This window comes from Aethalodelphis obliquidens, unplaced genomic scaffold (assembly GCF_003676395.1).
Source record: "Aethalodelphis obliquidens isolate GAN/ISIS:26980383/991018 unplaced genomic scaffold, ASM367639v1 scaffold6, whole genome shotgun sequence".
NCBI lineage: Eukaryota > Metazoa > Chordata > Mammalia > Artiodactyla > Delphinidae > Aethalodelphis > Aethalodelphis obliquidens.
Genome location: NW_020837950.1, coordinates 1,278,048 through 1,292,855, shown reverse-complemented (window position 1 = coordinate 1,292,855; position 14,808 = coordinate 1,278,048). Strand labels below are relative to the sequence as shown.

Sequence of the window (14,808 nt, the reverse complement as noted above, 5' to 3'; positions counted from 1 at the left end):
TGCATCACTCAGTCACACAGGGCTAACAGGCAGAGACCATTTTAAACTCTCACCACTTGACTGCAATATATTAGCCATTCTGAAGCTCTTCCCAGTCCCCTAGCCTCAAGGGTCTTAGAGGTTGACCCCTGGGAAGGAAGGTGAGTCAAAGTCCTGTGGAGGAGGATCCTTTCAGGGGGCTTTTGCAAAGGCCTGAGGGAAAACTGCCAGCCTCCCTATGAATGGATGAATTGATCAACTGACCATCAGGGGCCCTCCTGCAAAATGATGGGGAAGAAGTCAGTTTCAGCACCATTCTCAGTTACAAATTAATAGTTGCCAAGCATTTTACTATGCGTGAAGTCCAGTTCTAAGTGCTTTACACGTAGTAACTAATTCAATCCTCACAACATCCCTAGGAGGTAGGTGCTTTTATAAGCCTTTATTTCCAGTATGGTTTTATGAAATAACCCAATCATGGTCATTAATTTTTATTAACAATTAAAATTATCAGAAATGTTAACGATACTTACCACAATATTAAAAGCATTTTAATTACCATTAAATCAGAAAAGTACTATTTTAAAGATTAATTAACAAAAACAAGACTTCACAACATTAATTTGGTTATTTCTCTGTTAGAGAAAGAGTTGGAAATTTTGTTTCATGCTCATTCATTCACTTACTATGATAGGTTCTACATATCCAATGATTAGGGGAAAAACACACCAAATTCCTGCCGTCATGGAGTTTCAGTCATTGAACTACAATTGGCAATTATGTTTTTGTAACGTATCCTAAGTTTTTGAATGAATGAAAAATCAACAACCATACAGACAAAATCTGACGCATAGAGGAAAATTAAAACCTGAGGGGAGTGGATTGTGAATAAAAAATATATATACATGTTAAAGAAGGAGGAAGAGAAAGAATAAAAAACTGCTCCACTAAAAAAGGGAACCCTCATGCACTGTTGGTGGGAATGTAAATTGGTGCAGCCATTATGGAAAACAGTATAGAGGTTCCTCCAAAAACTGAAAATAGAACTACAATATGATCCAGCAATTCCACTTCTGGGTATTTATCCAAAGAAAACAAAAACACTAATTTGAAAAGATGTATGTATCCCTATGTTCACTGCAGCATTATTTACAATACCCAAGATACAGAAGCAACTAAGTGTCCTTCAATAGATAAACAGATAACAAAGATGTGGTGTATACACAACACACACACACACACACACACACACACACACACACACACATCGTACTCTACCATAAAAAAGAATTAAATCCTGCCATTTACAACAACGTGGATGGACCTTGAGGATATCATGCTAAGTGAAATAAGTCAGACAAAAAGAAAAAAAAATGATTATGAAGAACCTAGGGGCAGGACAAGAATAAAGACGCAGATGTAGAGAATGGACTTGAGGACACAGGGAGTGGGAAGGGTAAGCTGGGACGAAGTGAGAGAGTAGCATGGACATATATACACTACCAAATGTAAAATAGATAGCTAGTGGGAAGCAGCTGCATGGCACAGGGAGATCAGCTCGGTGCTTTGTGACCACCTAGAGGGGTGGGATGGGGAGGGTGGGAGGGAGACGCAGGAGGGAGGAGATGTGGGGATATATGTACACGTATAGCTGATTCACTTTGTTATGGGGCAGAAACTAACGCACCATTGTGGAGCAATTATACTCCAATTAAGATGTTAAAAAAATAATAATAATACCAATACTGAATTATTTCACTCATATGTGGAATCCAAAAAACAAGAAAAATAAACAAACGAAACAAAACAGAAACAGACTCAGAGAGCCCAAACTGCTGGGAGAAGAGGATGATGGATGAAACAGGTGAAGGGGATTAAGTGGTATAAAACTTCCAGCTATAAACTAAGTCAAGGGGAAGTAATGGGAATACAGTCAGTAATACAGTAACAACTTTGTATAGTGACAGAAGGTAAGTGCACTTGTTCTGATTATTTCATAACATATAAAAATATCTCATCACCATGTTGTATACCTGAAACTAATGTTGTATGTCAAGTATAACTTAATTAAAAAAAAAATCTGTTCCACTGAGGAACACACTCATGAAGAATGAAAAAGAGAAAAGAGAGCACAGCAAAGTACCGGTAATCAGCCCACAATGATGAAGGTCCTTAAGGGACTCAAAACAGTTATAACGGTAAAAAGCAGATGAATATTACACAGTAGAGGATTCAAGACTATAACCTAGTGAAGAAAGATTACACCTTAATCCAGCAGTCTTCACACTAGGGACCAGATGGTTTTAGGGAATCAATTTCCAAATCCTTCATGTCTATAATTACCAACCAGCTACTAGAACTAATATCAAGGTCAGAGCATCATACTGCTTTCTCCTTTCCTACAGTATATTTTGTATCTTCCTTCTTCCAGTTCACAAGAGAAAGATGTATCTCTTACACATCTAAAATTCACTACAATGCATTTCCCTGTAGAAACATCCAGAACACCAAAGGAATAATTTTAAATATTGATATCAAGGGAGTATCCTCTAATGGAAGTACCATATATCCAAGGTGGTCTTGTTTTTCCCTGTCCCATACACCTCTGTTAAGAACAATACATGACATTAAAAAGCAGATATTCTGGCCTGGCCCCAATGCACTGTTAAAATTTCAGGATGTGAGAATAAAAACAACCTTCTGATTAAGAAGCTCATCTGAGAGAATCCAACGAAAACAGTGATGATAAATATTGAAGACAGCTAGAACTTAGTTCATCCGGGTTACAAGCTTGTGGCCAGACTCCTTACATAATTTATATAGAATTATTTAGAACTCAAGATCTGGGAAGCATCTTAAATTAGAATTCAGCATCTGTACTTTCACCATTCTCAGAGAAATGAGAAAGAAATTAGTACATTCTATCAATCACCTGTGTCTTGCGTCTGTGACGTGAAGATATTTTGCATGATTTCAAAGAGTTGAAAAGATCCCTTACTTCAGTTAACATCATATCTTCAAGTAAACGTAACACATACCAAAGTTAAGTTAGTGTTTTATATTTTCTTGAACACTTATGGAGAAACATTTTTATTAACTTTTATGAAAAGAATACTGCACACAGTAAAGCCATATTTTTTAAAAAACTGGGACAAGTCTTTACACTGTCACATTCCATGCATTTCTCTGCTTGTTTTTCATTCCTATATGGACATACTACATATAGATTAGTTTAGCAGGAATATACTGTAAATCCTACTATAAATGATATACTTAACAAAAGCATAAGTGTTTTGTAAACTTCACACTTATTAGTGACCCAACATCTTTTCTTTTTACTATTAATTTCCACTGAAACCAGTCTCATTCTAACATATACATAATATTCATCTATGGATACATAAATTCCATGAAAAGAAAAGTCCCCTCTGAAAAGATACATTTACATCTAGTAATTGTTTAATAATAAAATCAATAATACATTTATGGTATACTTGTAGTAATTATAATTCAAAAAAAAGTTTTTCTGTTAACACTTAGACCATTATGGTCATAATAAACATTCTGAATTTCAATATCTATTCATATTTTTGATGCCCAGAAGCATTCTTCAAGTATTGAAAGAAAGGAATTGCCAACCCAGAATTCTATATCCAGACAAAATATCCTTCAGGAAAGAGAGGGAGATTAAAATATCCACAAATGACAGAAAACTAAGAGAGTGTGTCATCAGTAGACCTGCCCTAAAAAAAGGAATGACTATAGGAAGTTCTTCTAACAGAAAGGAAATGATAAAAGAAGGAATATTGGAAAATCAGGAGGGAAAAACTGGAAAGAGGAAGAATATGGGTAAATACAATACCTTTTCCTTCTCCTAAGTCTTCTATATTATTTTTGATGATTTAAGTAGAAATTATTAACACTGTGTGATACGGTTCTCAATATATAGAGAGAAAATTAGAAATGGAGGGGGTGGGTAAAGGGAGTTAACCAGTAGACTATAATAAGTTACCTACACATAAAGTACCTAGGACAACCACAAAAAAGCTATCCAAAGAGATACAATCAAAACATTATAAATAAATCAGGATGGAATCCTGAAGTGTTCAACTAACCCACAGTCTTCTTTTTCGCTCTCCCACTACTACTGAAAAAGGAGCTGAGTTAATGCACAAGATACTCTATCCCCAGGCAAGACAGGAGTGGAACAAGTTTGAGGACATTGATGAGTCACATGCTCTAAAGGCAGAATTTTCAAAGCATTTATAGTATCAGTTTTGGCATTACTCTCATGCACTGCTGGTGGGAGTAGAAATAGGCGCTGACTTATGGAGGACAATATATTAACAAAATTATAAACGTTCCTACACTTTGGTCCAGCAATACAGGGGGTAAAACAAGCATTTTTTTAAATGAAACGAAATAGAAAAAAAAGTCAAAGTACAGGACACCCAGTAATGGTTAGGTTATTTCCTGAAACTGTTGTTTCAGGTATGTGTTTATTGAGTGTGTAGATACTGGGTCACAACATAAAACATATTTCTTACTATAGGCTGTGGTCAAAGAAGTTTGGAAGCCACTATTTCACCTCAAAAAGGTAGCCTGAGGCATAGGGACAAACTGACACTTGGGAAAGGGAGGGTTCAATGCCTGGATGTGAGTAAGTGAAAGGGAAGAAAGACATATAAGGAGACAAAGCAAACCCAAGGTAGTACGTTACCGAGCTACTAACGAGCTAGGCAGAGCCATGAGAAACATGGCCTCTTTGGGGTGAATGCAGAGGAGATGAGGAAGGGAGAGAATTTATCTGACTGGGGCCAAAGAAGAGACAGAAGCAATCCATCAAAGTTTGTCCCCCAGAGTGTGAATTCCTAAAAGGAATTTCTTGCTTTCCTCAATGACACCATTTTCTTTTTTTTTTTAACTTTTTATTTTATATTGGAGTATAGTTGATTAGCAAAGTTGTATTAGTTTCAGGTATACAACAAAGTGACTCAGTTATACATATATATGCATCTATTCTTTTTCAGATTTTTTTCCCAATTAGGTTGTTACAGAATATTGAGCAGAGTTCCTTGTGCTACACAGTAGGTCCTTGTTGGTTATCCATTTTAAATATAGCAGTGTGTACATGTCAATTCCAAATTCCCCAACTATCCTTCCCCCGCCACTTCCCCCCTGGTAACCATAAGTTCATTTTCTAAGTCTGTGAGTCTGTTCCTATTTTGCAAATAAGTTCATCTGTATAATTTTTTTTAGATTCCACATATAAACAATATCACACAATATTTCTCTTTCTCTGACTTACTTCACTCAGGACAACCATCTCTAGGTCCATCCATGTTGCTGCAAATGTCATTATTTCATTCTTTTTAATGGCTGAGTAATATTCCATTATATATATGTACCACTTCTTCTTTATCCATTTGTCTGTTGATGGACACTTAGGTTGCTTCCATGTCTTGGCTATTGTAAACAGCGTTGCAATGAACACTGGGGTACATGTATCCTTTCGGACCATGTTTTCCTCCAGGTATTATGCCAAGGAGTGGGATTGCATGATCATATGGTAGCTCTATTTTTAGTTTCTTAAGGAACCGCCATACTGTCCTCCATAGCGGCTGCACCAATTTACATTCCCACCAACAGTGTAGGAGGGCTCCCTTCTCTCCACACAGTCTCCAGCATTTTCTGTTTGTGAATTTTTTGATGATAGCCATTTTGACTGGTGTGAGATGATATCTCATTGTAGTTTGGATGTGCATTTCTCTAATAATTAACAATGCTGAACATCTTTTCATGTGCCTCCTGGCCATCTGTATGTCTTCTATGGAGAAATGTCTATTTAGGTCTTCTGCCCATTTTTTGATTGCCTTTTTTTTTTTGATATTGAGCTGCAAAACCTGTTTGTAAACTTTGGAAACTAATCCCTTGTCAGTCACACCATTTGCAAATATTTTCTCCCATTCTGTGGGTTATCTTTTCGTTTTGTTTATGGTTTTCTTCATGGTGCAAAAGCTTTTGAGTTTAATTAGGTCCCATTTGTTTGTTTTTACTTCCATTACTCTGGGAGATGGACCGAAAAAGATATTGCTGTGATTTATGTCAGAGAGTGTTCTGCCTATGTTTTCCTCTAAGACCTTTATAGTGTCCAGTCTCACATTTAGGTCTTTAATCCATTTTGAGTTTATTTTTGTGTATGGTATTAGAGAATGTTCTAATTTCATTTTTTTTACATGCAGCTGTCCAGTTTTCCCAGCACCATTTATTGAAGAGACTGTCTTGCCTCTATTGCATAGTCTTGCCTTCTCTGTCAGAGATTAATTGACCAGAGGTGCATGGGTTTATTTCTGGGCTTTCTATCCTGTTCCATTGATCTATATTTCTATTTTTGTGCCAGTACCATACTGTTTTGATGACTATGGCTTTGTAGTATAAACTGTAAAAAATACAAACACATGGAGGCTAAACAATATGCTACTAAACAACCAATGGATTACTGAAGAAATCAAAAAGGAAAGCAAAAAATAGCTAGAGACAAATGAAAATGAAAGCACAATGATCCAAAACCTATGCGATGCAGCAAAAGCAGTTCTAAGAGGGAATTTTATAGCAATACAATCTTACCCCAGGAAACAAGAAAAATCTAAAATAAACAACCTAACTTTACATCTAGAGCAAATAAAGAAAGAACAAGCAAAGCCTAAAGTTAGTAGAAGGAAAGAAATCATACAGACCGGAGCAGAAATAAATGAAACAGAGACAAAGAAAACAATAGCAAAGTTCAATGAAACTAAAAGCTGATTCTTTGAAAAAATAAACAAAATTGATAAACCTTTGGCTAGACTCATTAAGGAAAAAAAGGGAGAGGACTGAAATCAATAAAATTAGAAATGAAAAAGGAGAAGTTACACCTAACACCACAGAAATAAGAAGAATCATAAGAGACTACTACAAGCAACTGTATGCCAATAAAACAAACAACCTGGAAGAAATGACAAATTCTTAGAAGGTACAATCTCCCAAGACTGAACCAGGAAGAACTAGAAAAAATGGACAGACCAATCACAAGTACTGAAACTGAAACTGTGAGTAAAAACTCCCAACAAACAAAAGTCCAGGACCAGATGGCTTCACGGGTGAATTCGATCAAACATTTACAGAAGAGCTAACACCTATCCTTCTGAAACTGTTCCAAAAAAATTGCAGAGGAAGGAAAATTCTCAAACTTACTCTATGAGGCCACCATCACCCTGATACCAAAACCAGACAAAGACACCACAGAAAAAGGAAATTACAGGCCAATATCACTGATGGACATAGACGCAAGAATCCTCAACAAAGTACTAGCAATCTGAATCCAGCAATACATTAGAAGGATCATACACCATGATCAAGTGGGATTTATTACCAGGGAAGCAAGGATTTTTCAATATCCACAAATCAATCAACGTGATACACCACATCAACAAACTGAAGAATAAAAACCATATGATCTCACTAGATGCAGGAAAAACTTTTGACAAAATTCAACACCCATTTATGACAAAAACTCTCCAGAAAGTGGGCATAGGGGGAACATACCTCAACATAATAAAGGCCATATACAACAAACCTACAGCTAACCTCATACCCAATGGTGAAAAGTTAAAAGCATTCCCTCTAAGATCAGAAACAAGACAAGGATGTCCTCTCTTGCCACTTTTATTCAACATAGATTTGGAAGTCCTAGCTATGGCAATCAAAGAAGAAATAGAAGGAATCCAAACTGGAAAAGAAGAAGTTAAACTGTCACTGTTTGCAGATGACATGATACTGTACATAGAAAATCCTGAAGATGCTACAAAAAAGACTACTAGAGCTCATCAATGAATTTGGTAAAGCTGCAGGTTACAAAATTAATACATAAAAATCTGTTGTATTTCTATACACTAACAACGAAAGATCAGAAAGAGAAATGCAAGAAACAATCCCATTTACCATCACACCAAAAAGAATAAAATACCTACAAATAAACCTACCTAAGGAGACAAAAGACCTGTACTCTGAAAAGTATAAGACGCTGATGAAAGAAATCAAAGGACTCAAACAGATGGAAAGATATACCATGTTCTTGGATTGGAAGAATCAACACTGTCAAAATGATTATACTACCCAAGGCAATCTACAGATTCAATGCAATCCCTATCAAATCAGCAATTTTTCACAGAACTAGAACAAAAAAATATTTTAATTTTTATGGAGACACAAAAGACCCCAAATAGCCAAAGCAATCTTGAGAAAGAAAAACGCAGCTGGAGGAATCTGGCTCCCTGACTTCAGACTCAATGACACCATTTTCTTTGCTTACTTTTTTAAGGTAAATTTTAAATAATGCATGTGGCTTCATTTGTGGTTCACATTATATTTCTATTGGATAATGCAAGTGTAGAGCCTGGAGTGCTACAATTTCTCTTTGCACTCAGCAGCTGATTTGTCAAAGAGATGTGAAACATCTTCTGCTGTGATTTTTCTTCTCTTTGCCATTATGGGCAGAAATGAAAGTTTCAATGAAAACTAAAAGCAGCCTACAAAAATAGTGTCTCCAGGCTTCTTTAATAACTTCTTGAAAGATGATGCAATAACTTGGGCAATACAAAAATCAGACTGAAAAAAATGATGCAATAGCGACAAACCTTTCCATATTCTATCACCCTTCTACACGATGCCATTATTCTTCTACTTTCATGTTATCTTTTAAGGAAAGATAGCAATAACTGGTGAGTCATGATAAAACAAATCTTAAAATGTTGAAACATACAATGTTTACAGGTAAGAGAATATAATTAATGAAAGATAGAGATTTATTCAATTTTTTTAAGTACATTTTGTTTTGTTCTTTAGGAGACCTCAAAGAATAATAATCATGAAATACTAGTTCTTATAAATAGTTGGAATGCTTAAAAAATCAAAAAGTCTAAAATTAAATCCAATGGATACTGATGGTATACTAAGGGTTAATCAAAAATTGTTAAGTAGGGCTTCCCGGGTGGCGGCGCAGTGGTTGGGAGTCCACCTGCCGATGCAGGGGATGCGGGTTCGTGCCCCGGTCCGGGAGGATCCCACATGCCGCGGAGCGGCTGGGCCCGTGAGCCATGGCCGCTGGGCCTGCGCGTCCGGAGCCTGTGCTCCGCGATGGGAGAGGCCACGGCAGTGAGAGGCCTGCGTACCGCAAAAAAAAATTTAAAAAAATTGGTAAGTAAAAGGTAATTGATAAAGCATTTTTCTTGTCTGTCCTATCAAACTATATTTCAAGGTAACCAAAGAGACCTAATTGGTGAGGGGTAGTCCTTCAAAGAATTTTAGCTAATAAGAACAAAAAGAAATTACATAAATAGATGGGCAACAATCATCAATGGATTTTAAAGCCATGAGGAGAAAAAGTGATAGTGAATTGCACAACAGATCATGCTGTCACCAAATGAGTGCAACTGATCAATCTTACCATCTCCAAAAGTGAGACAGACATTATGTACCTCCCAATGTAATGAAATATGTAGTATATAGTACTATTTATAAAATGTTCTTGTGTACAAGAGTCATGCTGGAATCTATCAAACCTTTATATCGTATATTCTTAACAGCAGCAATGTCACACCCAGGGGTGAAAAATATCTTCCATAGTAGTATATTAAAATGGTTTCTTGCTCTCCAAAGCACAGTGCTATATCTATTCTTGGGTTTCAGAGAGCAGACAATAAAGGAAAAAAAAATGTCTAAAAAGGGCCTTTAAAGGAGTAAGAAAAAAAAAAAGAAAAGAAAAGGTTGAGAAACACTGCTTTAGAGCAAACTTTCAGTTTAAATTAATACAGAAAATGAATAAGTAAAATGACATCAGGAAGAAGCAATCAGATAAATCTAGAATGTGAAATATTATACAGAACAACTGACCTAGTTTCTTCAACATGGAGGGAAAAGGGGATAGGGGGTTGTCAACTGTCCTAAATTTTTAAAAGCCTCAGAGCCTTTAGTTTCAGAAATATTTACATTTACATTTAGAAATATTTACAATGAATTATATGTGGAATATGCTTCAAATAGCTCTAGGAGAGGGTACATGGGTGAGGGTATGGACGAAACAAGACAGGTTCTGAGTTGATAGTTATTAAAGCTGGGTGATCGGTAGATTATTCTAATCTGTATACTGTTGTATATGTTTTCCATTACAACAAAGTATGTGTTATTTGAGGAAGATTTTTCATTGTTAAGAAATTGGAGCATTACTGTGTAATACATACTTGTGGCAAACATTTTCTATCAAAGGTGATCTACAAACTGATAACACTCTTCTTCCAAATAAATTGTTCTCTTAAAAAAAAAAAAACTCAAGGGCTTCTCTGGTGGCGCAGTGGTTGGGAGTCCGCCTGCCAATGCAGGGGACGTGGGTTCGTGCCCCGGTCTGGGAGGATCCCACATGCCGCGGAGCGGCTGGGTCTGTATGCCATGGCCGCTGGGCCTGCGCGTCCGGAGCCTGTGCTCCGCAACGGGAGAGGCCACAACAGTGAGAGGCCCGCGTACCGCAAAAGAAAAAAAAAAAAAGGGACTCAAGAAACATTACAACCAATTGTTAGTACCTCATTTGAATCCTGATTCAGACAATATCAAAAGTATTTTTGAAACAATTGAGAAAAATCTGAATAAGGACTAGGCATTATATGATATTAAGAAATTATGGTTAATTTGGTTAGATGTAGTAATGATACTGAGTTTATGTAAGAAAATATCCTTATTTTTTAAAGAAGCATAATTACTTAGGGGTGAAGTGACAATTTCTTTCATTCTTTTCATTCTTTCTTTCTTTCTTTCTTTCTCTTTCTTTCTTTCTTTCTTTCTTTCTTTCAAGAAAACCTGAAGAATGAAAGAGATAATGACAAACACTCAGTTTTGCCTCTCTTCCCTTTGGAAAGCCTACTGGTAAGACAGCACAGAAGGACAAGAAGTAAGATCTATAAAACAATGAAAACATTGGAGAAGGAAGTTATGAAGAGATGAAATGATACAGTAGATTTCTGGAGAGCAGAAAGCAGATCCAAGTGTATTAACAGGTTAAGCACATGCAAAATTCACACATAAAGGGATTACAGTGGAGTTCTGAGTCAACTGTCCTGAGACTCTAGGCTCTAGAGTTAGCAGATACAGAGGCTGAATACAAGTGACCTAGGAAAAAGCTTTACCTGTCTCCTTTCTCTGCACCCCTTCCCTGGCTAAGCAAGGCCAGCATCACACCTAGGCCCAAAACTGCACCACTTTTTTCTAAAGAAATCTAGCAGAAATTTAGCAAACTGCTCAGAAAGAAACTAAATGGATGTTAGTGTCCACAGAGCTCGTGTCAATATGACAACCGGAAAGCTCCTGAAAATAGCAATAGGTTCCCTGCTCTTAGGCTCTAAACCTAAACTTGCCAGCAGACAAGACACTCCATCTATGTACAAAGAATCACCAACCAGTCTTTTCAAACAGAGATGGCAATTGGAAAAAAAATCCACCTATACAACGAGAAAAAAACCCCACCATAGCTACCTAAAATAATCAAGATAATCCGGTAGCAATATACATGAACCAACAATAATAATTTCTAGTCATATGAGGAACAACCGCAGCTAGAAGAAGACCAAGATAAGTAAGTAGATCAACTAACCCCAGAAGACTCATACATTATTCAGGGTACAGAAGAAAAGAATAAAAAACAAAATATCTTTAAGATACTCCTAAAGACACTGCATTCAATACAACAAAAACAGAATGTTACATATTAAACAAACAATGACACGGATTTTACTACACCAAGAACTGTTATAAACGCTTTACAAATATGAACTCCTTTGCCCACAAAGTAGTTACAATCCTAATTTTGTAGTTCAGAAACAGCACAGAGAGGTTAAATAACTTACCCAAGGTCACATGGTTATTAAGTGATGGAGCTGGGAACTTAACTCACACAGTCTGGCAGTCTAGGTCCATTGTATATGCTTTAAACTACTATACCATGTTGTCTCTTGAAATGATATGAACAAAAAATAAGCAAAGCTACTGGAATACTTACAATCTGGTTACAGACATTCACAGAAAAGTAGGAACATATAGTTGAAGAAACCTGTCAGAATACAGAATAAAAAGGCAATGATAGAAAACATGAGAAGAGATAAAAGACATAAGGATCAAACCAGAAAGCCAAAATTCTGCTGGTGAGCATTCCAAAGTGGGAGAACATAGAAAACCAAGAAATATTACCAAAAAAATAATGGAGAACATTTCCCATACCTGGAGGGAGACATCTGCATTTCAACTGAAAGGGCCTACCTACCCCAGAGAGTTCAGATAGAATAATAAGAACAACTCATACCTAGACATGTTAACTATAAAATTCCAGAACTACAAAGACAAAGATAAGATACTAAAGCTTCCAAAGACAAGGGGAAAGGGTCATTAAAAAGTAACAAGACTCAAGAGTAGCACCAGACTTCCTACCATCTTGATCTAAAACACAACAGAGCAAAAACCCATAAGTTCTAAAGGAATTTAATCTGAATCTAAATTTCTACACCCAAACTATCAAGCAATTATGAATGAGGCGAAAAAGCCATGTTCAGGCATGCAAGAATGTTTACATCTTAAGTACCCTGTAAACTGAAGTTAATTTAGAATATACTCCAGCAAAAAGGAGAATGCCATAAAAGACAAAGATGTGATATCTAAGAGACAGTAAGTCTAACCCAGAAATGCAGTGAAGGAGTATCTCAGAATGACAGAAATACAGCAGGCTTCCAACCCATGAAGACTGAAGGAGAAAGTAGGACAACTCTAAAAGGCATGTCTCCAGGAAAACCAGGGATTCCATCCAACAAATAACAGATATTGTGATTCAAGCAGGAAACATTTTGACCAAGAAAAAAAAGGCAATTACAGACTGTAGGGGGGAAAGATGAACAATATTAAGCAAACTAATCAGAATATAAAGTCAGAATATAAGGCAAACTAGTGGCATGACTGTGGAAAAAAAACTTATGAACTGTAAGTAAAGATAACCAACCTTACCTTGATATCACATATTTTATTTTTTGAGTTCCATTATCATAACTTTGTACCCATGGAAAATGAATAGCTCAATGATTAACTGTAATTTATTTTGTTCAGCTTTTAGAATCAACCTACCGAAAAGACTGAATGTCTTAAATCTCATTACATAACAGAACGTAAATGTTATGTGATCAACCTGGTCAAACACAAAAGAAAAGGTAAAATGGAAGTGAAGGAGTAGAAAAGACAAGATGGAGAAATGGATAAAGGCCCTACTATCCTTATCTTACACAGTAGGGATTTAAAATATAATGTCTAAGAAACATTTTATTTACAGTTGCAAAGATCCTAATAAAAGAACTAATTACAATGTTTCAAACTTTGGGATGAAGAGATATGAGAGATTAAGGACAGCATAAGTGAATTAAATCCTCATCTTAGAAGAATCGAGAATAATTTAAAGTCAATTAATCAAGAAATAAAAGCAGATCCCAACAAAGAAAAGTCTGGGACCAGATGGCTTCATGGGAAAAGTCTCCAAAACATTTAAAGAAGAATTAACACCAATCCTCCTCAAACTCTTCCAAGTAATTAAATAGGAGGGAACATTTCCAACTCATTTCATGATGCCAGCATTACCCTGATAGCAAAACCAGAAAAAGACACAACAAGAAAACTACAGACTAATATTCCTGATGAATAATGATGCAAAAATCCTCAACAAAATACTAACAAGCCAAATTCAATAGCACATTAAATGTATTATATACCATGATCAGGTGGAATGCAAGGATGATTCAAAACATTAAAATTAATCAGTGTCATATACCACATTAAAAGAATGAAGGGGAAGGAAATACCTCAATTGATGAAGAAAAAGCATCTGACAAAATTAAACACTCTTTCATAATAAAAACACTAAACTAGAAACAGAAATAAACCACCTCAACATAATAAAAGCCATATATGAAAAGATCACAGCTAACATCATACTCAACAATGAAAACTGAAAGCTTTTCCTCCAAGATTATGGACAAATCAAGGATGCCTACTCACATCACTTATATTCAACATTGTGCTCAAAGTCTTAGCTAAAGCAATTAGGCAAGAAAAAAAGTCATCCAAATATGGAAGGAAGCAGCAAAAAATTTCCTCTGTTCACAGATCACATATGTAGAAAATATCTATTCAGTAATAATTGATATGTTTTTATCTTTCATTCTAGTAATGTGGTGTACACATTGATTGATTTGTGTATACTGAACCATCCCTGCATCCTGGAGATAAATCTAACTTGATCATGGTGTCTGATTCTTTTAATGTGCTGCTGAATTCAGTTTACTAGTAGAGTTTGTTGATAATTTTTGCACCTACATTCCTCAAGGATTTTGGCCTGTAGTTTTCTTTTCTTGTAGTATGCTAATCTGGCTTTGGTATCGAGTGTTCCTTCTTCTTCAATTTTTTGGAAGGGTTTAAGAAGGATTGGTGTTAAGTATTCTTTAAATGTTTGGTGGAACGTTTCACCAGTGAAACCATCTGGTCCTGGCTCTTCTTTGCTGCAAGGCTTTTGGTTACTGTTCCAATCTCCTTATCCATTATTGGTCTGTTCAAATTTTCTACTTCTTCATGATTCAGTCTTGGTAGGTTGTAGGTTTCTAGGAATTTATCCATTTCTTCTAGATTAACCAATTTGTTGGCATGATTGTTCATAGTAGTCTCCTATTTTCCTTTGTATTTCTGTCATGTCAGTTGTAATGTCTCCTCTTTCAGTTC

At 36.0% G+C, this 14,808-nt stretch overlaps 1 protein-coding gene across 25 annotated transcripts in view; it reads right to left on the bottom strand.

The window, feature by feature from the left end:
• Positions 1–14,808, bottom strand: part of CLOCK (clock circadian regulator) — a 135,332-nt gene that overhangs the window by 96,610 nt on the left and 23,914 nt on the right. For 4 of the 25 annotated variants that reach the window (XM_027102898.1, XM_027102900.1, XM_027102896.1 and 1 more), the window contains exon 3: positions 54–257. The exons of the other annotated variants lie outside the window; for them this stretch is intronic. The gene's annotated coding sequence lies outside the window, so the exon portion shown is untranslated. The remainder of the gene's footprint in view (positions 1–53; positions 258–14,808) is intronic. 25 annotated transcript variants of the gene reach the window in all.